Genomic DNA, 16,367 nt, shown 5'->3' with positions numbered 1-16,367 from the left:
TTAACATTCAAGTCACATTGCTGTGAGTATAAATGCGCTGAGCAGCCTGGCCATGCCCTTAATGGAATTAACCAGAAGGCATAGCAGCGTTCATGTTTCTGCTCAGAAGGGAGCCTATTTCTCAGTTTGGAGCCTCAATCAGAAAAGTATTTCTCATGCTGGAAAGGAGGCAAGAACTTTATCACTTCATCACCATTTAGACAGGATATGCAGGCAGAAGGCAGATCACACAGAGCTGCTGGGGCACGTAGCAGGGTGCCACATTCCTGGGCTGATTAATAAGTGACAACTGCTTCTAGACTTGCAATAGAGTTAGCCCATCATCAGTTGGAAATGTATTTAATATTTACCTGCTGAACACCATAGCTTAGCAACACAGAACTCTGGACTAGCAGTGAGTTTCTCCTGTGATCACTGCATCACTACATGAAGACTGAGCGACACAGCTTTCCAGCATCCCGAGAACATCGTATTGTATATTGCTAACCCAGAGTGGGGGGATCAAAATTCAAAAGTATGACTTCCATTGAATGCTTAGATCTTTCGTACTCTTATAAAGTAAAAAAAAAAAAAAAAAAAAGCAAGTTGAATTGTTGGAGACCAGGGAGGGCATTTTGTACAGCATGTGAAAAGATGCAAATCTCTGTATATGTATCACTGAATAACATAATTTATAAATTCCACTGAAAAAAGTTATGCAGCTCAACTATATCAACCTTGAAAGAATTGTTCGCACATACATACAGAATTACCACAATCTGGTTGAAGCCAATCAAATAAAAAAATCAAGAAAGTTTCTTAAACACAAACTTCAGTTCACAGAATGAGAATTTGAATATCAGTAACAGAATACTATCAGACATAGTATTAGTTATATGTTAGAATATATATAAAATATACTTTTCACATACTTCTCTAATGATATTTCAGTTGGTTCACATAAAGCCGCAGTCCTTCCAAACATTATTAGAGACAAAGATGTAGACAAGATGGATTACCCAAGCATATAGATCTCAGCTATTCCTATGCCTTATAGAGTGGAATTTCCCTATGGAGAGTGTTACTACTATGATTTACTTATGCAAGCCCAGGAAGACTTCCAGGCTTATCAGCCTGAGAACAGTTTTTAATTTTGTCTTTTAAAGCACACTTGAGCTAATTGAAGGTTACGTCAACATAAAGTCTACTTTCTGGTTAACATACCACTTTGAGAAGCTGAATATTCCCAATTCAAATTATGATTATTATATGGGATGCTCTATAAATGGTCTATTATTAATTGTAGAAAAATAATGGCAGTCAGTATTAAGTGCCCACAATATGACATATATTCAAGTGGTCAGGCTGGGTCCAATTTGCATTCCTACATTTACTACCCTGTTTTGAGATATACAACAAAATATCTCCCTGAACCTTTGGACAAAGTTAATGATAATGTTACACAACTATTGACCAAACCCGCAACTTTTACTACAGATGATTCCAATGCTTGGAGAGATGAGTCACATGTGTGGAGGAGAATTTATATGAGAACGCATAAGTCCTGGCTTCATTTCTTTACAAGCAAGTCAGTAAACTACTAGCCAAGACTGGGATCAAAGAGAGCCAGTGACAAGACTGTAGACATGTAGACAGAGACGGCCATTATAGCTTCTCGGCTTCTCTGAAGGAACAGATACGCAAGGTGGTGGTAACCAGCCTGAGTGGGTTACCAGGTTATTCAGTCAGACAAGGAAAGTTGAGAATTTTCTACCACAAAAGTAACTGGAAATAGTCATAACTGATTTAAAATAAAAGCATTTTGGAGAGAGATGGTGTGGTGGTTTGTATATGCTTGGCTCGGGGAGTGGCACTATTTAGGGGTGTGGCCTTGTTGGAGGAGGTGTGTCACTGTGGGTGTGGGCTTTAAGACCCTATGCCTAGCTGTCTGGAATTGAGTCTTCCACTAGCAGCCTTCAGATGAAGATATTGAACCCTCAGCTCTGCCTGCACCATGCCTGCCTGGATGTTGCCATGCTCCTCTCTTGAGCCTCTGGACCTGTAAGCCAGCCCCAAGTAAATGCTGTCCTTCTAAGAGTTGCCTTGGTCGTGATCTGTCCACAGCAGCAGAACCCTAACTAAGACAGACGGGCTGAGAGAAGTTAAGGGAGTGAAATGTTGAGAATCAAATTGTAAGGAGAGCTTGTCAAGCTTAGAAAAGGGTGCCCACTGATTTCAGTTAATTCATAATCTGTTCAGATGCAGAACATTATGATACATCGCCATCAGAGCCCATAGTTCAGAGTCTTCCTAGTGGCATGTTTTATAGGGCAAACAGGAAGTGGCCTGAAGTCCCATGAAGACCACAGAGGCTGGGTACATGGAAGGAAAGGTGGCCTACAAGGTGTCTCAAAAAAAAATTAAAAGCCTCTGTCCATAATTCTTGGGGACATTAGTATGCCCCGATCTATCATCTAGCCCCTCAGTGTGACACATACCACCAAAGAGAGCAATCGTTTGACAAAGAAGACAAGGTCAAACAGAAATGCTTCACTTCTTCCAACCAAACTCAGATGGGAAGGCCCGGGAAGGCCTCCAGCCATGGCAGCTAGATGGAAAAGAACACGAGGAGGGCGTGTCTTTGCCTGCATTTGGTTCCCCAGTGTGGATTCTGACGCTGAGATAGACGGGAGAGCAAACGACACCCGTGATGAGAACGTCAGGCTGTGACAGTAGACTGGAGGTGTTAGGACCTGCGAGCCACTGGCAAAGGTCTGCGGTCTGCTCCAAACTTCACAGGATTGAGGAAGAACAAGCCAACAGAGTGAGCTGACTAAAAACCACAGAAGGGAGGGAGAGAGGGAGAGAGGAAAAAAGAAGGGAGGGAGGGAAAGGGGAAAGGAAGGAAGGAAGGAAGGAAGGAAGGAAGGAAGGAAGGAAGGAAGGAAGGAAGGAAGGAAGGAAAGAAGGAAGGAAGGAAGGAAGGAAGGAAGGAAGGAAGTTACTCTCTGCCCATACTTTACAGATTTCAGCCTGTTGCCTAGAAGGCATCCACGCACTTGCGCTTTCCCTCAGCGCTCTCAGCGTTTCCTGCCATCCTTCTTACCCCAGTTGGGAAAGCTGCGTGTTATCACTTGCTATATTTTGCATCTAGGCAGGTAGTTCCACGAAGCCACGGTGAAGTTAGTGCACAGTTGGCTCTCAAAACATATTTGTCATGAGATGGAAAAAGAACCGATGACTTAGAGACATTCTAGTCATGAACTCGTCTCTCTGATAAACGACAGGCCGGCAGAGGATGGGGATGAAGCCTCCTTGTCTGAGCAGGACTGTAAAGCATTATTGAGAGCAGACAGAATTAGCAGGAACTCAGGAATGAGGAACGCTCATGAGCTGGGTTATATGACCAAAAGAGAGACCAATGTGGAAGGACATGATGTCAGTGAGTGAACTGAATCCCCAAACATTCAGCATCGGCACATACCTCACAGTGTAAATACGTTCTAGATTTATTAGTCTAAGATGTATTTCAGGCTGAGTGTGTAACTGAACCAAGTGGCTCAGACTTAGTGGCTAAGATTTCTTTTTTTAAGTTTAGCACATATTATGAAGAAGGGATTGATAAGGAAGCTAAAATGTTTTATACAATGTACTTGCTTATAAACAATGTCTTACAAATTGTCTCTAGGGAATGGAGAGATGGATCCTTGGTTAAAAGCACTGATTGTTCTTCCAGCGGACCTAGGTCCAAGTCCTAGAATCCACATGTGGATTCACAACAGTCTGTAACACCAGTTCCGGGATCTAACACCATTTTCTGGACTCCTCAGGCACCAGGCATGCAAATGACGCACAAAGATATAGGCAAAACCCTACACATATCAAATAAAAAATAAAAACTAATCAAATAAATTAGATTATCATCTAATCACTGTTTAAAAAATAGTCCTACAGTACTGACCTGAGACAGGAATTCTTATTTGCCAGCAAATTTTAAGAGATGGTGAACATGCATTAGATGTATAATCCTTCATTATCACTGGGTTTAAATGAAAAAGTCGAAGGGTGGGAGGTGATTGATGGACAGCTGCCTCTGTGCCGTGCCCTGGATGGGTCCTGATAACAAAAGGTAGACTGTCTAGATAAAGCAGTTCATGCCTCCCAGCTCTGCTTCCCAGTGTAAAGAAAACAGAAACGATATCCACAAGGTGAGGCAGGCGGCACTTAGGACAAAAAAGGGGACAAGCCAAGCCACAGGGCAAGCCCACCGTTCTCATGAGCCCTAAATCCCACCAGACGACTTGGTGTAACAGTGAAGCAGAATGACTGCATGAGAGACCGCTCAACCAACACGGGAGAAGAAGCCTGCGGTCATTTGCCATGTCCTAGATAGCTTTAGCCAAATGCCTGCTGGAGATGGAGATCACTGTTTGAAACTGAGCTACTGTGAGAGTGTAGGAGACAAGGAGCAGTATAAATCAAGGAGCCTGGGGGACCCACAGTCTTCAAAAGGGGGAGTGCTGAGTAGGCACACACTGAGAAGTCTAGGAGTCAAGAGATGCAGACTTGATAGTCAGGGACCAGTGGCAGCATCTTTTTTGGCAAACAACAGACCTGTCCTCCAAGGGCAGCAGAAGATTGATAATCCGGATACAAGCAGTAGGAGGTTCATCCTCACAAGCTTCAGCGTCTCTGCTGTGCTGCTCACTGTTAGTGGGTCTGAGCATGCTGGAGTTCAGGTCCATGGGGCACTTTGTTGTAGAGCCTTATCCCTACTGCAAAGGGTTTGTTGTTGGTAGGATTTGAAAGCACCGAGATGGGTTCCCTTGGACAGATCTCAGGGCTGTGTTTCTTTCCTCCAGTGCCCAGTGAGTTCAAGAAACAGGCTCAACAGATCACATTTATGTATTTATTCCTGCGTGTGTGTGTCTGAGTGTATGTGCACACACACACATGCGCACACACACACATGCGTGCACACGCACGTATGCATGCGCACATGCATGCATACATTTGTATGCAATAATAATTGTTAAGGAATAAGAGGCCATGAATTTGAAAGGAAGCAGCATGGGGGAGACATGGGAAGAGTTGAGGAAGGGGGAAATGATATAATTATATTTTAATTAAATAAATATGCCTGAACAAGACTGAAGAAGTACACTACCAGTAGACAGTCTGACATGGAATCAGGGAATCGTACAGGGCCCTAAACTTGGACAAAGTACTGCAAGAAAATAAGAAATTTAGAGATCAGGGGAAATTGTTTTTCTTGGTGATAATCTCCCTAAGTGTTTATGCAGCACCAAGTGGTCATATACCCCCTAAAAACTATATACACTCAAGTAACACTAGACAGACCATACAGGTTGTACTTATGTATTATGTAGGAGTGTGTGTGTGTGTGTGTGTGTGTGTGAGAGAGAGAGAGAGAGAGAGAGAGAGAGAGAGAGAGAGAGAGAGAGAGAGAGAGAGTCAGAGAACGCCAATAGCATATGCTCTAAGATCAAGAATTGACAAATGGGACCTCATAAAATTACAAAGTTTCTGTAAGGCAAAGGACACCATCAAAAGGACAAATCGGCAACCAACAAATTGGGAAAAGATCTTCACCAATCCTACATCAGATAGAGGGCTAATATCCAATATATATAAAGAACTCAAGAAGTTAGACTCCAGAAAACCAAACAACCCTATTAAAAATGGGGTACAGGGTTAAACAAAGAATTCTCACCTGAAGAACTTCGGATGGCGGAGAAGCATCTTAAAAAATGCTCAACTTCATTAGTCATTAGGGAAATGCAAATCAAAACAACCCTGAGATTTCACCTTACACCAGTCAGAATGGCTAAGATTAAAAATTCAGGAGACAGCAGGTGTTGGAGAGGGTGTGGAGAAAGAGGAACACTCCTCCACTGCTGGTGGGGTTGCAAATTGGTACAACCACTCTGGAAATCAGTCTGGCGGTTCCTCCGAAAACTGGGCACCTCACTTCCAGAAGATCCTGCTATACCACTCCTGGGCATATACCCAGAGGATTCCCCAGCATGTAATAAGGATACATGCTCTACTATGTTCATAGCAGCCCTATTTATAATTGCCAGATGCTGGAAAGAACCCAGGTATCCCTCAACAGAAGAGTGGATGCAAAAAATGTGGTATATCTACACAATGGAGTACTATTCAGCCATTAGAAACAATGAATTCATGAAATTCTTAGGCAAATGGATGGAGCTGGAGAACATCATACTAAGTGAGGTAACCCAGACTCAAAAGATGAATCATGGTATGCACTCACTAATAAGTGGATATTAACCTAGAAAACTGGAATACCCAAAACATAATCCACACATCAAATGAGATACAAGAAGAACGGAGGAGTGGCCCCTTGTTCTGGAAAGACTCAGTGAAGCAGTATTCAGCAAAACCAGAACAGGGAAGCGGGAAGGGTTGGGTGGGAAAACAGGGGGAGGGAAGGGGACTGATGGGACTTTCGGGGAGTGGGGGTCCAGAAAAGTGGAAATCATTTGAAATGTAAATAAATATATCAATAAATTAAAAAACAAAAAACAAACAAAAAGAACAGAAGACAGCAAAAAAAAAAAAAAAAAAAAAAAAAAAGACCATGATTTCAAAAGGGAGCTAGAGGGAAGAGGGGAATTAATTATTTAATTAAACAGTTTAATTAAAATAAAAGTAATTAATGTAATAAATATTTTAGAAGGAACATCCTTTGGCGTAGACATTAACAACCCCAGGAGACATGTGACAACTTGTCTAGCTCACAAGTTCCAAAGCTAAGTGTTGACAACTGAGGCTCTAGACACTCCACAGATGCAGAGTAGGGTTGGTCAGTGCAGTACGATTTTGTGGGCTTTGAAGATGCTCCGTTAACAGTATGACATTTACAGCAAGGTCCGAAGATTAAAGCTATAACCTAGAGGGAGAATGAGGCAAATGAAGAGCTTTGCCTCAAATGCCTCTTGACTGCCAGGCTCAGTAGATGTGTGAAAACAAGACTCTAACTTCAACCGAGGTCTCTCCCATGCCTGAAGAGTCAGTGTCAGACACCAGAAGCGAAGCCATTCAGTGTCACCCCTACTGTCTTCTTAGCTCCTTGGCTTTCCCCTCCTAGTTCCCTTCACTTCGCTATTGGTGTTACTTGAACTTTCTTTTATTGTTTTAAGTGGTCACATTTTTGGTTTTTACTCCTTTCCCTACGCTGTCCAGCTCTGCGTTTCTCTTTGCTGCGGAAGCACATGCTCCCTAGCCTTTTCCTCCTTACTAGGCTGGCTTTACTTTCCTCCTTCACCTCTTTTACTTCACGTTACTTATCTTCATCTTCTGTCCCTCCATTTTGCCTCATCCAGTTATTATTTTTACCTCTATCGAGGTTGATTTTTCAACTCATAACTTAATACAGCATGTTTTTGCTATTTTTTGTTTCCTTTTCTAAGAGTTGCAGAGTAGTTGGCCTTAATCAGTTTTGTCTATTTCTGTGCCTGGCTTGGTTTAGGGCTGTTGCTGTGATAGTGGTTTCTTTTCTCCTGTTTGTGGTATTGTGTGTTGAGCTTCTCACTAAAAAGAGCCCCAAATGAGCCAGACGAGGAAGTTGTATCAACTAGTGCGTAAATCCTAACAGAGCCACCCAGGGAACATACAAAGGCAAAGGAGTAGGAGTCTGGTGTTTCACATACATTAACTTTTCTCTTTCCTTTATGCTCAGCTTTGGCTTGCTCTCTGTAGGGACTTGAAAATCTGCTATGTGCACCATTATTGAGGACTGAGCAAAGTGGTGGGCCTCTGTCTTCATAATATGTGCCATCTAATAGGAGGAAAGAACATTCCAGCAAATAGCCCATTCTATCATAGTTGCGGTGAGAAAGTTCTAGGAACAAGCTTCATAGACAAGACAGACAAGAACGGCCTTTGTGAGCAGAAGAGCACACAGAGACTTTGACACCAGTATGTGGCCGGGCCTCCACCCCTGCTCATTTTCCCACTCAGGGCACCGGAGGCTGTCTAAACATCCGGTGTTGTTGAACTGAGAGTTATCATCCATCAACGAGACCAACTTCTTGTCCATTCAATTGGTTCACTACATAGCCAAGATGGTAGAATGCTGGAAATGGGTATTAAGTGGGGTGGCTCATTTCTCAACATCTAGAGAGCTGGATGAGACAGGTGCATTAAGAGTTCAAGACCAGCTTGGAGTACAAATCGAGACCCTATCCCAAGTGAAAACTAATGTTATGAAGTTTTGTTTTTCAACAGCAATATTATATTTTTATATACAGTATTATATTTGTCAAATATTCCTATTTCTTGGGAATTGAATATTTCAGATAAAGGATTTTTCAAATTTTGGAACATTAGTGTATACATAATGAGATTTCTTAAGAGATGGGAGTCAGGTTCAAACATGCAATCGATTAATAGTTATATGCTATTTGCACACTTGGCCTCAACGTAATTTTACATAGCATTTTATTTTTAGGTATGAGTGCGCTTGTGTGTGTATGTGTGTGTGTGGGGGGGTGGATGTGTGTGTGTGGATGTGTGTACGGATATAGAGAGTGTTCTGCAGAATTCAGAAGAAGACATTTCTTCTCTTAGAGCTGAAGTTACAAGCAATTGTGAGCAGGTTAATGCAAGCGCTAGGAACTGAGCTGTGGTCATCTGCACACTTTTCTGCCGAGCCACCTCTCCAGCCCCTTAGGAAGCATCTTTAATAATTGTGGACATGAAACACGTTTTTATAGTGTGGAGCCTCCCACTTGTGGTCTGTCCAACAATCTAAGAGGAAGTGGCCATATTAAAGCACCAGTGTGTGTGTGGGGGGGGGGGGTGGTACTTTGCGTGTCCACCGAGCTGAAGTTCAGGGCATTGGGCCTTCAGCTTCTCGGATTAAGGATGATCAGCCTGCATTTTATGCTGTTTTGTTATCACTGTTGTTATTCTTTTCATAAGAGCCTGAGATTAGTGCATACATCTCAAATAAATGTGGTTTGCACTTTAAAGATATGCCTCCTGTTTAGAAATCCTCAAGCTCCTTTTTATTTCTACCACATAGCAGCATGCAAAGGCGAGGGATTATTATCGCTGTTCTGATAAGGTCACAGTACTTTTTTTTATCGGTGGATTAGCTCCATTTATTTCTTTATGGCTAAGCATAGCCAATTTGTTTCAGGCTTCCTCTGGTCTAACCAGTGAATCTGTGTCTCTGTCTGTTCCTATACTTGCCTTTGAAGCATTACCTAAACTAAAGCAGCATGAGACCAAAGAAAGGAGCAGCACTCCACGGTGGGTCTGCTTCCCCTTGCTCATTTCCTAGAAATCACTGCATCTTCTGCTTAAAGGGCACACGAGATGTGTCTGAACCATCTGGACAGCTGCAGCAGCGCGCCTCCTCCCCAGAGTGCGTTGCCATCCCACAAGGTCCCTTTGTGCCGTCCTTCTCCTCTGCCTGTCCTCTCTTCCCCTCACCCTCCTCTTGATCACCTTCACTCTTAAAGGTTAGTGCTCCTGGGAGCTAATTGGCATGGCCTCTTATATCAGCACCTCACACACATCTAACCTATTGAAACCTTCAATCTAGGTCATGAGTGTAGTCATCTGTCTCCAAGTCTATTATCTTACTTCACAGTCCCCTAATCCAGGTCCCCATTCATAAATCCCAAACAAATAAGATCCCGGCTCCCCTGCTTTGTTTTGCAACCTTCATGGTCTTCATGGTCTCCATATTTATACTTCCTTTGTTTCTGCAGAGAATCTAAGTCATCCTTGACTTTGTTTATTCATTTCTCATGCTTGGTCTACAAAGAAGATATTCCAGATTCTACTGGTAATCTGTGTGTGTGTGTGTGTGTGTGTGTGAGCATGTGTGTACATGTCTATATGTGAGTATGTATGTATTTGTGTTTATGTGTGTATGCATATATGTGAGCATGTGTGTATGTATATATATGTATATATGTATGTATAAGTGAGCATGTGTATATGTGTGTGTTTATATGTGTGTGTTTGTGTGTATGTATATGTGTGAATATGTGTGTATGTGTACCTATGTATGTGTTTGTATGTGTGTATATTTGTGTATGTATGTATGTATGTGTGTACTTGTGCTTATGTGTGTATGTGTGCATGTGTGTATATGTGAGCATGTGTGTATGTGTGTTTATGTGTGTATATATGTATATGTGTGTTTATATGTGTATATATGTGAGCATGTGTGTATATGTGTATTGTGTTTATGTGTTTGTATGTGTGTATGTGTATGTCTTTATGTATATATGTTTGTATGTGCATGTGTGTGCACATGTGTATATATGTGCATAAGCATGCATGCATGTATGTATATGTGGGTGTGCATGTACTTGTACATGTGTATGTGTACGAACATAACTTACATTGCTTCTTCATAAGAACCATTACCACATGAGTGGATGAAAGCTATTGCCTCTCACCCCTACTTTTCCCACCATCACCTGCCCTCTACACTATTGAAACCTAAGTCAGTGTTATTCTTCTGAAACACTTCTATTTTTTTTTTACTCAATTAAAAGCCAAACTCTCTAGAAAGAATGGCAAGACCTTTTGGGATATACAGCCCTTTGCCTCTATCCTCTTGATTCTGACATTGTTTTCTGTTTCTGCTCTCACCTCACTGGTCAGGTCTTCTGGGACACACTAGGTATATAACTGCCTTTGCATCTGCTTTTCCTCTGGATAAGACACAGATAACAGTTTCACCTTCAAGTCCAAACTTCAACAATATCTTTCCAGTGCATCTGAGATCTTTAGAAACTGGCTTCATTGTACTGTGCTAATGAGCAGTGCTCAAAGCTCGATGTCTTAGCGCATACAGTGCCATCACATAGTGCATTGGCCCAGTTTCCCCAGGGAGCTTCTATTTGTCTTGCTCACTTGGGGACCTAGGCCAGTGGTGGCTCCCTTTATTATACCCTAGCAACCACCATTCCTTAGACAAATCATGAGGTCCTTGTCTTACATAGGTAACTAAACATGTCCACTCAGGAAAACCCCATATTGAATGTCTACTTGTTTTACTTCTTGTAATATGACACATAATGCTCAGGTTAAAGAGATTGAGAAAAAATAATTCTACTGTGTACCTAAAAGGAGGAAAATTACAGCAGGTGACAACAGTCTATGTGTGTGGGTCAGATTTGTCAAAAACGTGTTGCATAGCAAACAATGGAGATACCCAAGTGGCATAGAAGATTGGCAGCAGTGGCTGGTTACGCTTCGGAACCTAGTTCATCCCCATACCCACAGCCTCTATATCATCAGAGTCAGTCAACCACGGATCAGACATTATTCAAAAGAGCTTACACTGCTCATGGACATGCTTATTGGCATTACCCAGCCCCACCTCATAGTACAGTCTAAAAGATACTTAGAATGCACATTCACTGCAAGCTAGAGACAATTTAAGCTGTATTTGCAGCTGCACAGAGGTTACACGCAAACCCTACACAATTTTCTAGGAGGTTGTGGCGCCCTGAATTTTGGTACCAGGAACAGATTTTCCATCAGGGTGCCAGATGTTCAGGAAGCTCTACTGCCCCTGGCTACACTGCTCACATGTGCAGGAGACAGCTTGAGATCTTCTGCAAAGGCAGATGGGCCAACCTCTGTCCAAAGTTTGCATTGAATGTCAACACCGATGATGCTCTGTACATCAAGAAGGCATGAGAAAGACAGGATCTCGCATGCCTCTGCACTGCCATTGGATGAGCTGTGTTTGTTATACTGGTGGCAGAGAAACAAACCCCAGTGAATGGATATACACAAGAATTCACTAGGCCTGGGCTTGGAACTGCATGAAGTTCCAAGTGCCAGAGCTTCAAATTCCAAAGCTCTCAATGTTTATATCGGGCCTTGTAAGTACTGAGTACTGGGCTGGAAAGATGGCTCAGCGGTTAAGAGCTTGGACTGCCCTTCCAAAGGTCCTGAGTTCAATTCCTAGCAACTACATAGTGGCTCACCACCATCTGTAATGGGCATCCAATGTCACCTTCTGCTATGTCTGAAGGCAGTGACAGTGTACCCACATACATTAAATAAATAAATAAATAATAAAAAATGCATATTTTTTTTAAAAAAAAAGTACTGAGTGCCTCGTATTCCTTTTATATGATGACTCTAATTATTGAAAGGAACAAACAGGGCTCAAAGCATAGCTTGGTCAGTAAAGAGTTTGCTGAAATCTCAATACCCAGAATTCAGGAATAGCCAAGTTAGCGATACCATTTGTAATTTCAGCACTGACTCAATAGAGAGAGATTCCTGGGGATCACAGGCCTGATAGACAGAGTGGTCTATTTGGCAAGTTCAAGGCTAGAAGTTGATTATCTCAAAAAATGTAAAAGATGTTTAGCACCTTAGGAACACCCATTGTGGTTCTCTGGCTTCTACGTGTGAGCATGCACACTTATGCACAAAACAAATGAATAAGTACATAATAAATAAATAAAATAGCACTGACAACATTATAACATCTGCTTTTCATTAGCTCACCACTGGCTGCAGGTATTAGAATACCTTGAGGTAAAAACCATGGAAGAGCCAGGCATAGAGGTGCACACCTTTAATGCAAGCACTCTGAGGGCAGAACCAAGCAGATCTCTGTGAGTTCAATGCCAACCTGGTATACAAAGTCAGAGCTACATAGTGAGACCCTGTCTTGAAACACACAAACACACACAAAATTCATGGAAGACTATTATCTCCACCTGAGTTCCTGCACCAGACCTTAACAAAACAGAAAACAAACAAACCAACCAAAAACAAAAGGAGAGCTCTTGTGTTAAGAGCTACAATGAAAATTTAGGAAGCAGATAGACTGAAAAACAGACAAGATTTCCTGGAAGCAGAGGCTGACTATCTACAGGGTCCATGGAGCATGGCTGTCCTTTACCGAGTGTCTAACATGAAGTGGCCTGATGCCAACCTCTAGGCTTTCCTCCTATGTCCTATTTATTTGTAACCGCTGTTCTGCCATTGTGTTGCAGAAGTTTTTCATTATGTTCAGTAGAATGGGGGCTGCCTCAGATCCATGAATTACAAATAAAAACCAATTAGATCTATAACTAAATGTTTTGTAATTCTGTCTTTTGATACCAGCTGAAAGTCCCCTATACAATAAAGGGTTTATTATTTCACATAATAAGAAGGCTCTATTAGTTATTTCAAATCTAAAGAATGCTTAGCCTTTGGGCATAATTTTCTGTAATTCTCATGCCTTTCTCTCATAGTTGCAACTGAACTATTGGAGTTTTAGAAACCATGCTTTATAAAACAGCATGCAAGGTCAGAGAGGATCAAATGTGCCTTTCTCATGTTTATAAAATGAGGACTCTTTTTTGTCTAGAAGTTTTCATAGGAAGATTCTCCCCTTGGTCCTCACAGGCCAGGATTGCAGTCTGTTCCACCCTTAACCTAACACAAAGAGAGACTAGTTGCTGTGTTGGCTTAACTGGACCATCACGCATTGCCTAAGTCAGGCAGAAGTCCCTGAGGTATTCTAATTCATAAACACAACTTCAATATGTTTGAAAGAAATATATAAAATAGGGAGTAACTGCTGAACAGACCATAGACACTACCCATCTTGGTTTCTCCGCATCCATATTCTTTCCCACATAGAGACTTTGAAAAATGCTGCTTCCTATAGACAACATACTCAGCTTGTCCTCCAAGGAAACAACCTAAAGTCTGTTCACATGTGTGTGTGCACACGTGTATGTATGCATGTATGTGCTTTTGTGTTACATGTGTGTGTGAATGTGTGTATGTATGTGGTTCTAACATTGTGGGGAATTCCACAGTGACAGGATAGATGAACTTGCCAGGAAGAGTGAGGACAAACAGGCAAAGAGCAAAGTTTCCTTTCTCCATGTTCTCTATCTGGACTGCCACTGGAAAGTGCCATCCACATTTACATTGGGTCTTCACTCTTTGAGTCATCTGATCAAAAACCCTCACAGATATGCCCAGCAGCATGTTTTTTGCTGGTTCCATATGCAGTCACATTAACAGCCGCATTCAGCCATCTCAGGCTCTGATCTGACTTTCAAAAGCACTGTGTAGTAGATACAGGGCAGATGTGTAATCCCGATTTTATAAGCAATGCCAACTGCCAAAATTAGTCAGTCTGACTCCAATTACTGGGATTCTGTGATACACCAAATGCTGGCCTACCATTATAGAGACACAAGACAGACTCTCTTCTAACCTTTAAGAGTTTATAGTGTACTATCTAAGGAATTCTTGTATAAAATGATGGGCTATTATTGGATTAATAAATTAATTAAGAAAATACAATCCCATGTAGCCATGCTGACACTTTTCCAAAGAGAATATACGACCACTAAGATATTACATCTCTTTTCTTATACTGAGTATATCTATAATCATACTTTATTTCACTTTTTAAATCAATATTATTTGATTTTACCTTAGGTCCCTGGGCTCTCTGGCAGGCAGGATACCATTGTAGATAAAAGGGTCTATAGCTGAAGTGATGTTTACATTTCTCTTTTGGAGGGGTGCAGAGTACCTTCCTGTGCCAAAGATGCTGGAATGGAGGAATAGAAGCTTTGTGAAGGCACAAGCTTTACATCTCCATATTCAATGAGTTGTGCAAGTATTGTCTTCAACAATGGGGTCTTGATGTCAGTTTGTGAAGAGCAACATATAGCCTTGGCAACAGCCTGGGCTGTTTGGGGATTCCCATGGGGGTCCCTCTGTCAACAACTCAGTTAGCTCAATCCTGGTACTGGAAGCTTTGTTTTGTGACAAGAGATGGCCACTTGGGAATCTGGTTCCCATACCATGCCACATTATTTGGCAATTTTATTTAGATCATCTTCATATATTGCATGTATTTTAGGATGTTTCTACTGTGTTAGGTTTCCATACTACCCCTCAAATACCCCTTAATTTTACCTGTCTCTCCCACAACTTTCTCTTTCCCACCTTCTTCATCCTCCCATTATAGTACCAACCCTCCTTTCATAATTATCTATTCTATTTCCTTTTATTAATGAGGCCTTTCTGTTTCCTCTAGTCCCTTACTCTATACCTACCCTCTCTGGTTCTTTAGATTGTAACTTAGTTATCATAGACATAACAGCTAAAATCCACATATAAGTGAATACGTAAGTCTTTCTGAGTCTGGGATACTTTATTTAGGTTGACTTTTTTCTAGTTCTGCCTTTTTGCCTGCAAATTTCATGATTTCATTTTTTTATTTTTACTTTCTAAATTCTTTGTTTACATTCCAAATGCTTTCCCCTTTCCCGGTTTCCCCCCTCCCCCTAGGTCCCATAAGCCCTCTTCTCTCCACCCATTCTCCAATCACCTCCCTCCTTTTTCTCTGAAATGCTGGATCAAGCCTTTCCAGGATCAGGGCCCTCTCCTTACTTCTTCATGGGAGTCATTTGATATGCTAATTGTGTCTTGGGTATTCAGAGCTTCTGGGCTAATTAATATCCACTTATCAGTGATTGCATTCCATGTGTATTCTTTTGTGATTGGGTTACCTCACATTAGGATGATATTTTCCAGTTCCAACCATTTGCCTAAAAATTTCATGAATTCATTGTTTTTAATTGCTGAGTAGTATTCCATTGTGTAAATATACCACATTTTCTGTACCCATTCCTCCACTGAGGGACATCTGGGTTCTTTCCAGCTTCTGGCTATTATAAATAAGGCTGCTATGAACATAGTGGAGCATGTGTCCTTATTGCATGCCAGGGAATCCTCTGGGTATATAGCAGGGTCCTCTGGAAGTGTCATGCCCAGTTTTCTGAGGACTTGCCAGACTGATTTCCATAGTGGTTGTACCATCTTGCAATCCCACAAGCAGTGGAGGAGTGTTCCTTTCTCCACATCCTCGCCAACACCTGCTGTCTCTTGAGTTTTTAACCTTAGTCATTCTGACTGGTGTGAGGTGAAATCTCAGGGCTGTTTTGATTTGTATTTCTCTAATGACTAATGATGAGCATTTCTTAAGGTGCTTTTCGGCCATCCGAATTTCTTCAGGTGAAAATTCTTTGTTTAGATCTGTACCCCATTTTAATAGGGTTATTTGGTTCCCTGGGGTCTAACTTCTTGAGTTCTTTGTATATATTGGATATTAGCCCTCTATCGGATGTAGGGTTGGTGAAGATCTTTTCCCAATTTGTTGGTTGCTGTTTTGTCCTTTTGAAAGTGTCCTTTGCCTTACAGAAACTTTGTAATTTTATGAGGTCACATTTGTCAATTCTTGATCTTAGAGCATAAGCTATTGTTGTTCTGTTCAGGAACTTTTCCCCTGTGCCCATGTCCTCAAGGGTTTTCCCCAGTTTCTTTTCTAG

Source organism: Apodemus sylvaticus, chromosome 8, assembly GCF_947179515.1.
Source record: "Apodemus sylvaticus chromosome 8, mApoSyl1.1, whole genome shotgun sequence".
NCBI classification, from domain to species: domain Eukaryota; kingdom Metazoa; phylum Chordata; class Mammalia; order Rodentia; family Muridae; genus Apodemus; species Apodemus sylvaticus.
Note: the sequence above shows the minus strand (reverse complement) of the source record.